General features: G+C 39.1%; 1 pseudogene; it reads left to right on the top strand.

The window, feature by feature from the left end:
- Positions 1-609: 609 nt before the first annotated feature.
- Positions 610-1780, top strand: LOC109258322 (methionine aminopeptidase 1D, mitochondrial-like; annotated as a pseudogene).
- The last annotated feature ends 15887 nt before the right edge of the window (positions 1781-17667 follow it).

Here is a 17667-nt window from a genome sequence, read left to right as displayed (position 1 = left end):
ACAATCACCCCATCAGCTTACTGTTTGGGAGAGATTTTAGACTTCAATTTAGTAAGAATCTGTAACGCAAATTAATGCAACCACTTTGTTAAAGAATTTGGCATTATATAGTTGAAGATTTACATAGTCCGTAGCCTTCTGTTCCTAGGTATATCTCAACAGAAACTCTAACACATGTAGGACAGGATACATGCAAAAGACTGTTCATACGAGCACTGTTCACAATAGCAAAAACCTGAAAACATCACAAATATTTATTCACAGGAAAACTGCATGAATGAAGCATGCCATATATATATATATGTATATATATATACATATATGTATATACATATATATATACATATATATGTATATACATATATGTATATACATATATATATAGTAGAACTAATTACACAGGGACTTGCTTGGCATAAGATAACTCCTAACAACAAGCTATTAAAGTGGAAAAATAAAGTCCCTAAAGAGTAAGTTGAGCATGATGTTCTTTCTGGAAAGTTAAAAATAACTAAAATAAAGGCTACATAAAAATAAGTAAAAATACAATTAATCTATCTGTATAAAACGGAAAGTAACTTCCACTTCTGGGAGCATAGATGTATCTTTCCCTATTCTTCCCACTAAGTAGAACTAAAAACCTCTGCTTTTAATATATAAGGCAAACATCATGCTGTACATGACATCCCCGTGACTTATTTTATAACTGTTAGTTTGTACTTTTGACCCCCTTCATCTATTTCACCCACCTAGGATATGCCTGGAGTATTGGTGACCCCAGCCAACAAAACAACACCCAGTGGCCTCCACCTGCTGGTACTTAGAGGTTGTTACAGAATTTTCTCTTCACCACTCAATCGTATCTACTTACATTAGCCATCAGCAAAAGAAGAAATATCTTTTTCCGGAGACCAAGAGATATTTCACACAGTATAGTTTTGACGGCTTCAGTTTCTTCATTCAGCTCATCCAGTCGCTAAACACCTAGAAGCCAGGATTGTACCCGAATGGGGAGACAGCGGTAGAAGTTAAGAATGAAGCTCAGATTCAAGGGATTCTTCAGGCTTGTCAGCTGGAGGGACATGACCTCCTCCTGCCTGAGAAGAGCTTAAAAATTGACATGACAACTGAAAACATAGCAGCTCCTGTTCATCAGGAAAACAGCAGTCCGCACGCCTATCCCTCACCTCTAGGTTATAGAGGTTTCCCAAAATCTGTAACTCTGTAAATAACGTGCCATGTCATGGTATTCCTGGCAACTGACCTCTTCGGAATGGAGATATGATCAACAGATGTCAGGGTCTATTACAACAGCTGCCCCGGAGGCACCTCTGAAATATTTTTGGTGGGCAGTGGTGGATGAATGCGATTAACAACTTGGTGGAGGCTGCCAAGAGGTGTAGACATGAAGCAACTTGGCTTACGGGGCCGTCTCCCTTCTCTGTCACTGGAAACACAATCAGCCAGAACTCATCAGAATGGTTTGCAAGCCTGTCCACAATTGGTGGGTCGCGGGGCAGGGAGGCTTATCTTCACTTCCGCAGGATGGATGGGGCTGGGGCTTCTCACGCAGCTGCCCGACGGGTCCCGTGGAGGCAGCAGACAGAGATGGCAGAGGCCACTGCGGACACCGCCGTCCAGGTCCTGGACTGTACCGGTAATCTCTGCCGGGCCACGCTTCCTCCGGCCCAGTAGCCAGCGGCATCTGCTGGGGCAAAAAAAGCAGGGCTGCGGCTTCTTCCCCAGGGAGCCGTACTCCACACGTTCCCCCACAGACTGAGCGCGCACCACGTGGCTGGATCCGCTGGAAGCTCTTCCGGTGCAAAGTTACTGCTCTGCGCCTCGCTCCGGTAACAGGACCCACCTGGGATAGATTTTCCCGTCAAACCGCATCACGCAGGAGCGCCACGGTGGAGCTGCCTCCGTGTGGAAACTGCTTTTCAAGCGCACAAATAGCACCGCCTTTCATGGTTCCTTCTTCCTTGAGTTGAGGCCTGGGGATCTCTTCTTCCCTCGCCAGGAGGACGTTGGAGTCCCAGAGCGGCTGGTCTTCCATCTCAAAAATTGTCACATTCTAACAGGTGTGAGGTGCTATCTCATTGTGGCTTTCATTTGCATTTCTTTGATGATGAGTGATATTGAGCATCTTTTCATGTGTCTGTTGGTCACCTGTATGTCTTCTTTGGAGAAATGTTTGTACATGTCTTCTGCCCATCTTTTCACTGAATTAGTGTTTTGGATGTCGAGTTGTAAAAGTTCTTTATATATTTTGGATAGTAACTGTGTATCAGCTATGTAATTTGCAAATATCCTCTCCCATTCAGTGGTTCCTTTAGTTTTGTTGGTTGTATCCTGTGCTGTGCAGAAGCTTTTTATTTACATGTAATCCCAATAGTTTAATTTTGTTTTTGTTTCCCTGGGCTCGGGAGACATATCTAGAAAGATTTGCTACGTCCAATGTCTGAGGGATTACTGCCTATGCTCTCCACTAAAACTTTTATGGTTTCAAGCCTTACATTTGGGTCCTTAATCCATTTTAAGTTTATTTTTGTGTATGGCATAAGAAAGTGGTATGTTAAGCACACTGGAATTAAAAATTAAATAAATAGATAGATATATAAGTATATTTATCAACAAGTAGTTCTTCATAGACTGAAACTTAAAAAAAAAAAAAAAATCTCACCATGGCAGTTCAAGTGCAGGTTGCTGAGGTCAGCTTATATAGCATGGTGTACATCATGGTCACTATAGTCAATAATACTGTATTGCATTTTTTTTATTTTTTTAATGTTTATTTATTTTTGAGACAGAGAGAGATACAGCATGAACGGGGGAGGGGCAGAGAGAGAGGGAGACACAGAATCGGAAGCAGGCTCCAGGCTCTGAGCCATCAGCCCAGAGCCTGACGCGGGGCTCGAACTCGTGGACCGCGAGATCGTGACCTGAGCTGAAGTCGAACGCTTAACAGACTGAGCCACCCAGGCGCCCCTGTATTGCATATTTTAAAGTTGCCAAGACAGTGGATCTTAAAAGTCCTTACAAGAAAAAAAATGTTTTGCTACTATGTATGCTGACAGATGTTCACTAGACTTACTGCTGTCATTTCACAATATATGTAGAATCGTCATGTTGTATACCCGAAACTAACATAATGTTATATAACTCAAATTTATAAATTAAAAAAAAAACAAATATCAGAAGACCTGAAAAGTGGAGAGCCATCTAGGGATGTTGGGACCCACTGAAGGATATGCTGGTGAGCTTTCTGTGTTTTCTCTTTGCTTTATGTACACCAGACTTAAAGCTGAAGAAGCCAGCAACATAGAAACACCCATGGACACAGAGAAAAAAAGCCCCAAACAAACGCCTCCTCTCCCTAGTCAAAGAACCAGGAAAGGGACAGCCTAGCAAGACAGAGAACCTGTAGGCAATAACTGCTCTATTCTAGCAAACACCCCAGAAAAACTATGGCCCAGCCCATGCCAGCAAAAACTAAGTGAACAGGCTAGACTTCTACCCCACCACCACCACAATCCCACCACCCTCTCCACCACCACATGAGGCTATAACAAAGAACTCCAAACCACTAATGTGAAAGACAGTAGTGTGGGAAGCCAGGACTTTCATCTCCACCACACAGTAATGAAGTCCTCCCTGGGTTCAGTGGAGACAAGGTGGGGAACCTAGATTTCCCCTTCAACCTGGCAGTAACAGAGTGCTCTTTCTTTCCATTGTGGTGGTGTGAGAGGAACCCTTGGGGAGATTCAGGACCTTCACACCAATCAATCAGCAGTAATGAGGCTACAGGGAGATCACATGAGGAGCAGCTGAGGTATCCATGCCCCTCTCTGCCAGGGGAGTATCACTGATGGCCTAGTAAGGAGCCAGAACTCCCAATCCTGCCCAGCAGTAACTAAAACTCCCACCCTTGGGTGTCAACAAAGGCCAGGTAGAGAACCTGGACTTCTACACCTACCTGGTAGTAATGAGGCAGGGCCCTCCCTTACTCTGCCACAGAGGTATCAGAGGAAGCCAAACAGAATAAAAGGTTTAAATAAAATCCAGAATCACATAATACCCAAAATGTCCAGGTTTTATTTGAAAAATCACTTATCAGACCAAAAATCATGAAGATCTAAAGCTGAATTAAAAAGATAGTTATTTGAGGGGCACCTGTGTGGCTCAGTCAGTTCAATGTGCAACTTTAGCTCAGGTCATGATCTTGCAGTTCACGAGTTCGAGCCCCACATCAGGCTCTGTGCTGATACCTCAGAGCCTGGAGCCTGCTTCAGCTTCTGTGTCTCCCTCCTTCTCTGCCACTCCCCTGCTCATGCTCTGTCTCTCTCTCTCTCTCTCTCTCTCTCAAAAATAAACATTTTTTTAAAAAGATAGTTATTTGAAAAGACAGAGATGATAGTAATGTTAGTATTATCTAATAAAGATTTTAAAGCAGCTGTGATATAAAATGCATGTGCAAAATTATAAGCACATTTGAAACAAATGAAAAAATAAAAAGTCTCAGTAAAAAAACATAGTATAAGCAAAGAAGGTAGGAAGAAGAGCCAATGGAAATTTTAAAACTCAAAAAAAAATTTTTTAATTAAATAAAAACCTCACTGGATTGGATCAATAGCAGAATGGATGGACAAATAAAAAGTAGAATAAAATAAGTAGAAACTAACGAATCTAAACAATAGGAAAAAAATCAACCAAAAATATCAACAGAACTTTAGATACTGATTCTGCAAAATCTCTTCTAATAAGAATGCATACAATAGAAAGGAAAAGGATATTTTCCAATTCATTTATGAGGCCAGTATTAGCCTGATACCAAAACTACAGACAGTACTAAAATAGAAATCTGTAGGCCAAGATCCCTAATGAACATAGATGCAAAATCCTTAAAACAAAATATTTTAATAAAATCCTTAAAATAAAAATAAAATATCAGCAACTAGAATTAAACAGTATATAAAGAGAATTTTAAGCTATGACCAAATGGAGCCTTACAAATTCCCAGAAGAAAAATCCCAGGATTGTATTAATAGATGCAGAAAAGATATTTGACAAAATTCAATACTCATTTACTTAAAAAAACTCTCAGGAAAAAAAAAAAACAAGAATAAAGAACCTAATAAAGAACATCTTTTAAAAATCTATAATTGTTTTTTTGTTTTTAATATGAACTTTATTGTCAAATTGGTTTCCATACAATACCCAGTGCTCATCCCAACAGGTGAAAAAATTTAAAACAAAAAAACTTCTATCAGTTGATATTATATTTATGGTGAAAGACTGATGCTTTCCCCTGAAGATTAGGAATAAGATAAGGGTATCCACTTTGACCATTTTTGTTCTATGTTCTACTAGAAGGTGTAGCCAGTGCAATAATGCAAGAAAATGAAATAAAAGCATACAGATCAGAAAGGAGGGTATAAAAGGGTCCCTATGCAGAGGACGGATTGTCTACATAGAAAATCCGAAGGTGCTTCCTTCCGCAGCACATTTACTAAAATTAGAAAGAAGATCCCAAGAAATTAAAAAAAAAAAAAAAACCTTGGGGCGCCTGGGTGGCTCAGTCGGTTGAGCGTCCGACTTCGGCTTAGGTCATGATCTCACGGTCCGTGAGTTCGAGCCCCGCGTTGGGCTCTGTGCTGACGGCTCAGAGCCTGGAGCCTGTTTCAGATTCTATGTCTCCCTCTTCCTCTGACCCTCCCCTGTTCATGCTCTCTTTCTCTCTCTGTCTCAAAAATAAATAAATGTTAAAAAAAAAAAACTCCTAATACTAATAAGTGAATTCAGTAAGGTTGTAGGATACAAGAGAAACAGAAATATCAACTCTATTTCTATACACTAGCAATAAATACATGTGGACACCAAAATTAAAAATATATCATTAAAAATTGCACAAAAATATGTGTAAATCTAACACCACATGTACAGGACTTGTACTACAAACTATAGAACATTAATAAAGATTTTAATAAAAGAAGAGCCACAGCACATTCGTGGATTAATAGATTCAGCATAGGAAAGCTGTCAGTTCCCCCCAAATTGATACACAGGTTTAACATAATTTCTACCAAAATCCCTGCAAGATGTTTTATAGATGTAGACAAGGTTATTCTAGAGTTTATATGGAAAGGCAAGGGAACAAAAAAAATTCACCAAGGGCACTCCTGGGCATCTATCTCAGAGAAATGAAGATTTATGTTAAAAAAAAAACTGTTCACAAATATTCAGAGCAATTTTATTTGTATAAATTAAAACTGAAAATGATCCAGTTATTACGTGTTGGGCAAATGGTTAAACAACTGTAGTACATCCCTACCATGGAATACTACTGAACAATTAAAAGGAATGAACTATTGGTACATGCAACAGTCCAGATGAATTTCCAGAGAATTATGCTGAGGGAAAAAAACAAAATCAAACAAACAATCCCAAAATGAAGCAGATCCATTTTTAAAACATGCTTGAAATGACAAAACTGTAAAGTGGAGAACAATCTAGAAGTTTCTAGGGCTAAGAAGGGATTGAGAGCCAGAGGGAAGCTGGTGTGACTACAACATAACTGATCCTTTTTGTGATGGAAATATTTTTTTAGTGTTTATTTATTTTGAGAGACAGGGAGGAAGAGAGAGAGAGAGCATGCGCGAGTAAGAGAGAATCCCATGCAGACTCCAGACTATCAGCACAGAGCAGGACACAGGGCTCCAACTCACCACTGTGAGATCTTGACCTGAGCTGAAGTCAAGGGTCAGATGGACACTTAACAGACTGAGCCAGGCAGGTGCCCCTCGTGATGGAAATATTTTATATCTTGACTATATCAATGTTAACATTCTGGTTATAATGTTGTACTATAGTGTTTTGAGATGTCGCCACTTGGGGAATTTGGGTAAAGGGTACATAGGATCTCTCTGTGATACTACTGAAAGGGTATGTGAATCTCAGACTATCTCAGGATAATCCTGATATTTTTACAGAAAGAAAAACAATGGAATGATCAGTACAGTTTCTGAATGATGGTAATCTTGTGTGGAGAGTCAGGGAATAGAAGAAGGGAAAACCATTTAGTTAGTTGTAGGATTTTATCAAGGTCCTTGCTCATATTTAGGGTGGTGAGTTTGCAGGGTTTATCACATGATTAATGATAACTAAGTCAATAATTAAAAGCAAAAGTTAAAAAATGAAACACAATAGTTTTAAATTCTGTCTCAGAGTCTTACATTCTCAATAAAATGTGGTGGCTAGACAATGCTATAAATACATACACCAAACTCATTTATTTTCCTCTCAGGTTGAGAGAATGGCTACATTCCCTGGACCCCTTGTGGCCAGGTGGGACTATGTGACTGAGTTCTGGCTAGTGGCATTGGCCAAAAGTGAAGTATACCACATTCAGAACTGGCTGCTGAACATCCTTCACAATCTGTCACTATCTTTCTCCTCCATCCCTATGGCTATGGTGACAGAGCTGCACAAGGTAAGAAGCCTGAATCCAGTAGTATACTGGTTGGAGAACCACCCTAGAGAGCCTCCTGACTACAAACATCTGCATTGGATACTGCAGGAACTAGAAAGAAACCTGGACCGGTTTAAGCCACTGTGATTTGCAATGTTTATTTATTATTACACTACAGTCTAGCCTACTCTGACTAATACAGATGCTTAAAAAGAGCCCCAATAAGTGATGAGAACTCACAGCAATGAAAACTAGCACTGGCACTCAATTGCCCAAATCTGGAGAAATGGCCACTATTTGTAAAGCCCTTAGAATTGGATTGAGAAATATAATTGGTGATCCATGAATGTGTTGGCACTGGGTTGCAGAAAACCTGATGGCCGAAAAGAAGGTAGAAAGATGCTTTGCCCCTCCCCACTGTCTGCCCTGGCTCAGAAATGCGAAGACACTGCCAACCAAACAATGGGGCAACCACTCCTCTACTACAGTGAAGCTTCCAACAAATGCTGGCTCCCTCCTCTTCCACTTCTAGCCCATCCTCACCAGATTCATTGTAAGTAAAAGGACAGTATAGGTGTATCTAAAACTCCCTGTAACCTTCCCAAATTCTTCATTCATCCTTATTCATCTGCTCTGAATATGGGGTCTATCATTTCTGTCTATATTTTTATACTCTTACTATGTGTGTATTTGTCCCAAATATATAATAGCGTGGGATACTTTAAAAGATTTACTTCAATATTAGTCTAGCCTATGAATCCTTCTGCAACTTGCATTTTCATTTAGTACCATGTTTTCTATATTTATTCAAAATGATACAACAGTTTGTTCGTGTTAACTGCTACATATATTCAATATGCCACAATTTTTTGTCCATTCCTCTATTAATATGTTGCATATACATTTTGGCTATTAGAAGTTTTACTCCAAAGAGCATTTTTGTGTGTCTCATTATACATATTTCTAAGCATTCTCTCGGGCATCTATGTAAGAGTATAGAAATCTATGACTATATTAGATGTATTCAAGTTACTGTAGTATATACCAATTTATGTTGCCATCAGCAGGGTATGGGTTTCTATTTCCCTTCATATTCAATAATACTTAATATTTTTAGGCTTCCAATGAGTATGAAATGCTCACTTTGAGTAATCTCATTTTTAAATCTTAAGTTTCCTGATTATCAGTGAACTTCAGCATTTTTTCATATGCTTATTGGCCACTCAGGTTGTAATTCTGTTCATCACTTGTTCATATCTCCTGTCCATTTTCCAACTACGCTTTCTTTTTTCTTACTGATTTATAGAAATTTTCTGCATGGGGCCCGGGGTGGCTCAGTTGGTTGAGTGTCTGACTTCAGCTCAGGTTGTGATCTCACTGTTGCTGAGTTCTAGCCCTGCGTCGGGCTCTCTCTGCTGTCAGCATGGAGCCCGCTTCAGATCCTCTGTCCCCTTCTCTCTCTGCACCTCCCCCACTCTCTCTCTCTCTCTCTCTCAAAAATAAATAGCATTTAAAAAATTCTTCTGCATATTCAAAGTATTAATTCTTACTTAGTTATATGCTTTGAAAATAATTTCTCACGGTCTATGGCTTCTCTGTTCACCTCACTTATGAAATCTTCTGCCATGTAAGGCTTACATACTAAATTTATCAGGCAAAAGTATTTTCCTTTATGATTTGAGGCTTGTGGGTCTATCCCACCACTTTATAATGTCAACTCTTTCATTTACCAAACATCTATACATACATGACAATATTTCTGGCTCTCTATTCTGTTGTATTGGTCTGTTGGTTTATTCCTATATCAATTATTACTGCCGCTTCATTAAAAGTCTTGCTATCTGCTAAGCCACATTCCTCAGTCCATATTCTCAAATTGTTTTTGCTATTTCCGTGCTCTTACTCTTTAAATAGAGTCTAGGATTGACTTACAAATTTGCCTTTAAAAAAGACTTTTTAATATTTAGAGAACAAACAAAACTTTCTTTTATATAATTATCTTTTCAGAATCAGTAATATAGAGGATGCTAAAAATTAATGCATGTCAAAAATTTGTCTAGAATAATGATTTATGTTATTAAACAAATGCCTGCAGTTATCAGAAAACCATTATGTATTTTTTCTATATGAAGTTCTTGATATAGGGCATGGGGGACTGCTTGATTGGGAAGACTAGATGTGACTTCACTTTTTGGAATCCCAAAGATTAGCAACCTCTGAAGATCGCATAATAATTAAAACTGTCAATCCAATATGTTTCTTATAAGAAATTTTTAATGGAGGAAAGAGTTAAGATACCTACATTCCTCTGAGATGCTGTAGACAACACTTTGATATCGCACTCTATTGATCAGAATTTTTTTTTTTTTTCTGAGCCAAATGCATTTTCGGTTGCAAAATAAAATAAAATAAATTTCCTTTAATTCTTTGCTGTTCAAAGAATATGTATATTATATTAGGGTTCTCCAGAGAAACAGAGCCAGTAGAATATGCGCATATATGGAGAGAGAGATTTATTTTAAGGAATTGGCTCATGTAATTATTGAGACTGGCAAGTCCAAACTCTCTAAGGCAGGCACGTAGGGTGGATACCCAGGGAAGAAATAATGCTGTAATTTGAGTTCAAAGGCAAAATTCATCTGCTGGCAAAATTCCCTCTTCTTCAGAGAGGTCAGTCTTTTTCTCAAGACCTTCAGCGTATTGGATGAGGCCCACCAACATCATGGAAAGTCATCTTCTTCACTCAAAGTCTAATTTAAACATTTATCCCATCCAAAAAATACCTTTACATAATCCATAAATGTTTAGCCAAACATCTGAGTACCATGATCTAGCCAAATTGACACATAAACTTAACCATCACAGGCATTCCAAGTGAATTTCATAAAATATATGAAATTAGATATTTCGGGAAATACTGCAAGGAAAAAGAAACATGACAATGTTACAGGATAATTCCTTTTTTGAGAGAGAGAGCACGCGCAGGGGAAAGAGACAGAGGGGGGAGAGAGAGAGAGAGAGAGAAAGAAAGAAAGAAAGAAAGAATATCTTAAGCAGCACAGAGGCCAACATGGGGCTCAATCCCACAACCCTGGAATCATGACCTGTGCCAAAATCAGACGCTCAAATGACTAAGCCACCCAGGTGCCTCAGGATAAATTCTATACTATAGACTAGTAAAGACAAAATAGGTTTTGTGAATGAACATGTTTTCCAAACATTCTAGATTAAATACAAAAAGAGAGAAACTTGATGAAATTTCACATTTCATATTGTTCTAGAGTCTCAACATGGAGTTAGGGTTTTGTCTCCTGAGTTTTCAGGAATAAGAGAATTGACTTTTCACTATTTCTAATTTTTCTAAGAGCTTAGTGAGGTAATTCATACCAATATTTTTCCCGATAAACTTTTTCAATTTAAACTAAATTCTTTTTTATCTGTTTATATCTTTTTCCCCCCCTTCCTGTCCCTCATGGTCTTCTGTTAAGTTTCTTAAGATCCACGTATGAGTGAAAACATATGGTATCTGTCTTTCTCTGACTGACTTATTTCACTTAGCACAATACCCTCCAATTCCATCCACGTAAAAAAAGTTACAGAGAGGGAGGGAAGCAAACCATAAGAGACTCTTAAATACAGAGAACAAACTGAGGGTTGATGGGAGGTGGGGGAGAGGGGAAAGTGGGTGATAGGTATTGAGGAGGAAACTTGTTGGGATGAGCACTGGGTGTTGTATGGAAACTAGTTTGACAGTAAATTATATTAAACAAATAATAAATAAATAAATAAATAAATTCTTTTTTATCTGAATCTCAGCTGAAAAGTATTGTTTATGCAAAAATGCTGTAAAGATTTTTTATTAAGTTGGACATAGAATAGCTTTTTTATTTTAGTATTGAAGGAACTAAATGACTGTTGAACACAAAGCTAAAATGCGCCATCTCATGTAAACTCGGAATCATAGTTTTATTGATGTTTGGTAGTTATAGCTGGGCTATTTTATTGCTGTCATATTCTCCATATATTTCTTCTTTAAAAGGAAATTGTTTGAAAAAAGGAATCCAGTGACTCCCTGCTTTTCCTGCCAATTGTCTAATTGACTGTAACTAGGCTGTATGGGCTGTCTGTTTGCATAATATGCCAAATTTTCAGACAATAAAGAATTGGACAAGCACCTATTGTGTGTGTGCTGGTGGAGGGAGATGAGTAACACTTTTCAAGTTTCCCAAGGATGAGAAGGCTAGGTTTTTCCCCTGCTGTTTTGCTCTGTGTCGGTAATTAGCAGACATCCTTATGTACTTACAGGTAACTGCTCAAGCTAAGAGCTTTCTGCTTTCTTGGCTCTTTGCCCCCTGGAAGACATCCCATCAACAGAATTTTTTTCAACAACCACCTTGAACTTTGCGTGCAGCTCTTGCTGACTGACTTTGGACTGGGTTTTGTTTTGGGTTTTTTTTTTTTTCTCCTCTCTTTCTCTAATCTTCTGGATTTTTTGGTTTTATTTTTTTAATATTTCTTTTTTATTTCCTTTCTAAATCTTTAAGCTCTTCTACTTTTTATATTCTAAACTTTTCTATCAAGCATCAAGTTAAATCCAACAGCTGCATTTTGTAAGCTCCAGTAGACTCCTTGGAGTGTGTTCCTCAACAGCAAAGATTCCTTCTAAAATAAGGCAGACGCCTGCAGCTTTTATTATTTATAGTACCATTTTATAGTTTTACCTCCTTTTATCTCTTCAAATATCACAAAAAGAACTGAGGCAAGCACTAGTGTGGATGAGTAACGTTTATTGCATCAGTCCAATATCCAGTTTTGCACCTCACTTTATCAGAACTCCTTCCTTCCTGGCCCAAGTCAGTTCCAGGAAGATGATAGGGTTATCACCCCACTCTCAAGCCAGTTTTTGCGATGATTTAACAATTTTTATTCACTCAACACACCCAAGAATTAATCATGTATAGGGAAACAAATGATACATGCATAAACTTAATCCATGTGTTGACTCAAGTGACCCCCTCTCTCTTCTCTTCCTATTTTGCTGGAATCTTTTCATGATATTTTGGGGGTGACGTCTGTTGCTTCAACGTATGTGTGAGGAATTAGAGCAAATGTCACTCACCAAATCATTGTGCCTTGCCTCTTGACTTAATGCCTTTCACAATTATATAAATCCCAAACCCCAAGGTTCAGCCTGGAGCCAAAAACATGCCACATCTACATGACACAAAGGAGCTTAACCTTGAAATGCATCATACCAAATGGAACCCCATTCCTTGCCAAAAGCTTTGCAGGCATCTGTCACAACATTTATCTCCCTGCAAGCCAGCAGCAGCGTTCACATTGGTTTCTAACATTCGAGTCTCTTCCTCTCCATCTTCTTCACACCTTGCTCCAAATGCATTGACTAGGTTTCCTCCCAGCACACCTCTCTTTCTTTTCATTATGAACTTCCCTGGTTCGCCCTACAACAACTATTGTTCCCACTGCTAAGAAACTCCTTTAATAGTTTATACAGAATTGGCATGTATCTTTCAGGGTTATTTCTGAATTCAGTCTTCTGCTCATTAATACCATACAATTTCAACTATTTTAGTTTGTAATTGTTTGAGGTTTCTTAAGTAATACATGTACAATGATATTTATTTTAAAAGTTCAAAAGGGCATAGAGTGAAAAGTACATTTTCTTCTCATACCAGCCTTCATCGTGAGCTCCCCTTCCCGAGATAACTACTAAAAATAGTTCGGTTGTGTTTTCCAAGACATGCTCCTTTATTTATACAGAGAGATAGCAATCCAGTTTATGGAGAAATATCAAATAGTGGAGTTTAAATTGTGAGAGCTTATTTTTTTAAGCACTGCATTCAACTGAGCTCTGAAGAATCTCCTTTCTTGTCCTAGGTGACCTCTTTGGCAGATCCTGGAACTTTCTTGCCACTATCAGTTAAATTGCATTTTAATTTGTTTAAAATTCCCACCTCATATCCACTTTAAGTCTCTTCTCCCCACCTCTCTTCAGTGAGGACCTAGCACTGCTTCAAAGGGCTTGGAGTTGGGAAGGTGCTCTTTCATTGTGTGGATGAAGAAGGAGAGGATCTGGTTCCTTTTCTGGATTGGGCATTTTGGATGGGGGTGGGGAAGACCGGAAGCAGAGACTTTCTCTTTTTATATATATTTATTTAACGTTTATTTATTTTTGAGACAGAGACAGAGCATGAACGAGGGAGGGTCAGAGAGCAGGAGACACAGAATCTGAAACAGGCTCCAGGCTCTGAGCTGTCAGCACAGAGCCTGACTCAGGGCTCGAACTCACGGACCGCGAGATCATGACCTGAGCCGAAGTCAGCCTCTTAACCGACTGAGCCACCCAGGCGCCCCTTTCTTTTTTTCTTTTTTTTTTAATGTTTACTTTAGAAGCAAAGACTTTCTTACATCACTAGCAGCCTATGGATCTTTGAGAGGCTCGCCTAGTCTTTCTCTGGCTCCATCTAGTTCCACCTGCTCCTGGTAGCTTCTGCTGGTACAGAGGTGTCTCCAGAGGTGGGATGATTTTCTTGGAATCGTGGCCAGCTTCACCACACCTTCCTCTATTGTGGAGAGCCACCTCAGAAAGTGGCATCTGTGTCTCCTTTCAGCTTTTTTCATAAAAAAAAAAAAAAACCTATGCCCCTGTTATGAGCTGAATTGTGTCCCCCAAAATTCATTTATTGAAGTACAAAATTCCAGTACCTCAGAATGTGACTGGAGATAGGGCCTTTAAAGAGTGATTGAGTTAAAATGAAGCTGTTAGGGTGGACCTTAATCCAATATGACTGGTATCCCTTTAAGAAAAAGAAATGTAGACACACAAAGAGATATCAGGGCTGCACACACACACCGGAAAGGTCATGTGAGGACGCAGCAAGCACGTAGGCATCTGCAAGCCAAGGAGAGAGGCCTCAGAAGAAACCAAAGTCGCTAACAGCTTGATCTTGGGTTTCTAGCCTCCATAACTATGAGAAAATAAATTCCTGTCGTTTAAGCCTCCCAATCTGTGGCATTTTGCTATGGCAGCTCTAGCCAACTAATACAGCCTCCAAATCCTATACATCCACTTGGACCAGAGGCTGCCTAGACAACCTCCTGGCCTATATCTCAACTCTCTGCTTCATGCTCTTTCACAGGAAGATCCAGTAGCCTGTAAATTCATCTTCCATTTTTCCAAAGGACATGGAGAACTGCAGGTGGGGCTGCTCGCTTCCTCTTCCCAATGCAAACTACCCCCATCACTTTTTACTGCTCTGCAATGGCCCCTGCAAGCCTCCTTGCAGAAATCTCCATATAAGAAAGATTTTATGGGTTCAGATCACCTCCAAACCACCCGAGCACCTGTTAGCTCTTCCAAGAAGTAAACTCATTTCCACAGTGAGTCTCCACATGGAATTATATCCAGCCAGGAGAAGAAATGTCAGCCACCCTCAGTCCCTTCTTGGTGAATAAGCCCCCATCCTGGTGAATAAGGCTTCTGGAGCCCCTTCATATCTTGGGAGAATGAACATTGGAGTTATTCCTCAATCTTTTTACATAAGTATGTGCATAAAGAGGTGATGTTTGAGATGACAGTACTAATTCAGCACCTCTTGGTAAGCCCAAAGGGAAGTGTCTGATCATAATTGTTGGCAGCTCTCTTTAGCATGTGGGAACTGAACACCTCTGTTCTCAACTTTGAGCCTTATTCGTCAATTTGAAAGAAATAGGAAAAGTACAATACCACATACATGTACATATGCCAAGTTTTTACTCAGAGGTGTAGTTTGTTTTGACTATAATCAATCTGGTCTTCAACATCAGCCCCCAACTTCTAAGGGGTGGTGGGACAAGAATCAACTTAAACCTAACTGGTTTGACACGTTATCCAATCCCTTCAATAACCGCCTTCGGAAAATATTCAATCTCTTGGGAGAACTGCTCAGTCTTTGCTACAAAAAACTATGTTCAATGACTATCAATGTTTATTTTGCTTTGTGTACATAAGTGTGTCAAAGAATAAATTCCTAGAAGTAGAGTTGCTGGATCATTCAAAAATATTCAATAAATATTTAAAATATATATATAGGAGCACCTGGATGGCTTAGTCAGTTGAGCGTCTGACTTCAGCTCAGGTCATGGCCTCACAGTTCTTGGGTTCGAGCCCCACATCAAGCTCTGTGCTGACAGCTCAGAGCCTGGAGCCTGTTTCAGATTCTGTGTCTCCCTCTCTCTGCTCCTCCCCTGCTTGCGCTCTATCTCTCTCTCTCTCAAAAATAAACACTAAAAATGTTTAAATATATATATTTATAAATAAATATTAACAGTTGTCAGGCACTGTCAATAGATAAAACAAAATAATTTCTACCTTTGTGGACCTTAGATTCTAACAGAAAAGAAAAAAAAACAGACAAAACCACAATAAATATGTTAGTCCTATAATATGCTAGAAGATGGTAATAGCTACAAAAATAAGTAAAGAAGATCAAGAGGAAATGGGATCAGGAGGTTGCAATTCTAGGTCAGTAAAGTCCTCACTGAGAAGGTGCTATTTCAGCAAAGACCTGAAGGAGGTGAGGGATTTGGACTTGCATATATGTAGGAAAGACTATTCGAGGCAGAGGGAACATTGCCATGCAAAGGCTCTAGAATGGAAAGATCACTGACATGTTCAAGATAAAACAAATAGGTCACTGTGGCTGGAGCAAAGGAAGCAAGAAGGACAAAATAAGAGATAAGATCAAAGAGATTCTAGGACCACATTATGTAGGGCAGTGTAGCCCATTATGGGGGTTTTTGGCTTTTGCTCTTAATGAAATGGGATGCCAATAGAGGGATTTGAGCTAGACATGTGACATGATCTGGCTTTTGTTTTGAAATACTTGCTCTGAATGTGTGTTAAGAATAGACTTCAGGGGCACCTGGGTGGCTCAGTTCGTTGAGTGACTTCGGCTCAGGTCATGATCTCATGGTTCATGGGTTTGAGCTCCACGGGCTTTGCACTGACAACTCAGAGCCTGCTTCTGATTCTGTCTCCCTCTCTCTCTGCCCCTCCCCTCCCTCAAAAATAAACATTAAAAAAAAAAAAAAAAAAAAAAAAGAATACAGGCAGCAAGAGTGGAAGCAGGAGGCTATTGCACTCCAAATGAGAGATGTGGTGGTTCAGATATGGATAGCAGTAGTGGAGGTGCTAAAATGTGGTCAGAGTTTAGCTATATTTTGACTGTTGTGATGGAAGTTGCCAAATTGCCCCTCCAAATGATTGCAGCAATTTATCTTCCCACCAACAAAGGAGACTTCCTGTTTCCCCACACCCTGGCCAATGCAACACATTAATAATCTCCTGAGGTTTTGCCACATTGATAAGTAAAAAAGTAGCAGCTCTTTTTTTTTTATTATTGAATTTGTGTTTTTCTATTTGTGAGCGAAGAAAAATATTTTTCACATGTTTATAAAGTATGTTTTTCTTTCTACCTGTTCATGCCCTTTGCCCATTTTTCTAGTGGGTTTGTAATCTTATAAATTGATGGGTCACAAATCTTTATATATTAAGGTAATTAGCTTTTTGTTTTATCTGTCATCCTTTCTCAGCTTGTCATTTTCCCTTGGCTTTTCTATAATATTTTCCCAATGTGGATATTTTTAATTTTTACATACTTAAAGTATATAAAATTACTGAAAATTACTGAAAATTACTGATCATTTATTTTAAAATAACTCCTCCAGGAAAACATTTCTTGTCCACCAATACTCCCTTTCCCAAAGTCTCTCTAAGTACATTGGTTCTCTAAATTTCCAAAAGAATGATCCTTGTGGTCAAAAGTCTAGAAATAAATGTAACCCTATTACCTTCCTTACCATATCTCTGAGCATAGTAAGAAAAATCTTTCAGTAAAAAAAAAAAAAAAATGTATTTACATGGGCACCTGGGTGGCTCAGTCAGTTAAGCGTCCAGCTTTGGCTCAGATCATGATCCTGCAGTTCATGGGTTCGTGGCCCACATGCCCCTGGAGCCTGCTTTGGATTCTGTGTCTCCCTCTCTCTCTGCCTCCCTCTCTCTCTCTCTCTCCCCCCCCCCAAAACTAAATAAACATTTAAAAAAAAAAAAGAAGTGTATTTACTTTGCTAACTCTATGTTTTCCAAACTTACTAAATCACAAACCACAGCCATCACCTCATTTTCCTTTTATTCCTTA

This window comes from Panthera pardus, unplaced genomic scaffold (genome assembly GCF_024362965.1).
Source record: "Panthera pardus isolate Hobbes unplaced genomic scaffold, ASM2436296v1 HiC_scaffold_16, whole genome shotgun sequence".
Lineage (NCBI taxonomy): Eukaryota > Metazoa > Chordata > Mammalia > Carnivora > Felidae > Panthera > Panthera pardus.
This window is presented reverse-complemented; position numbering and strand designations above follow the sequence as displayed.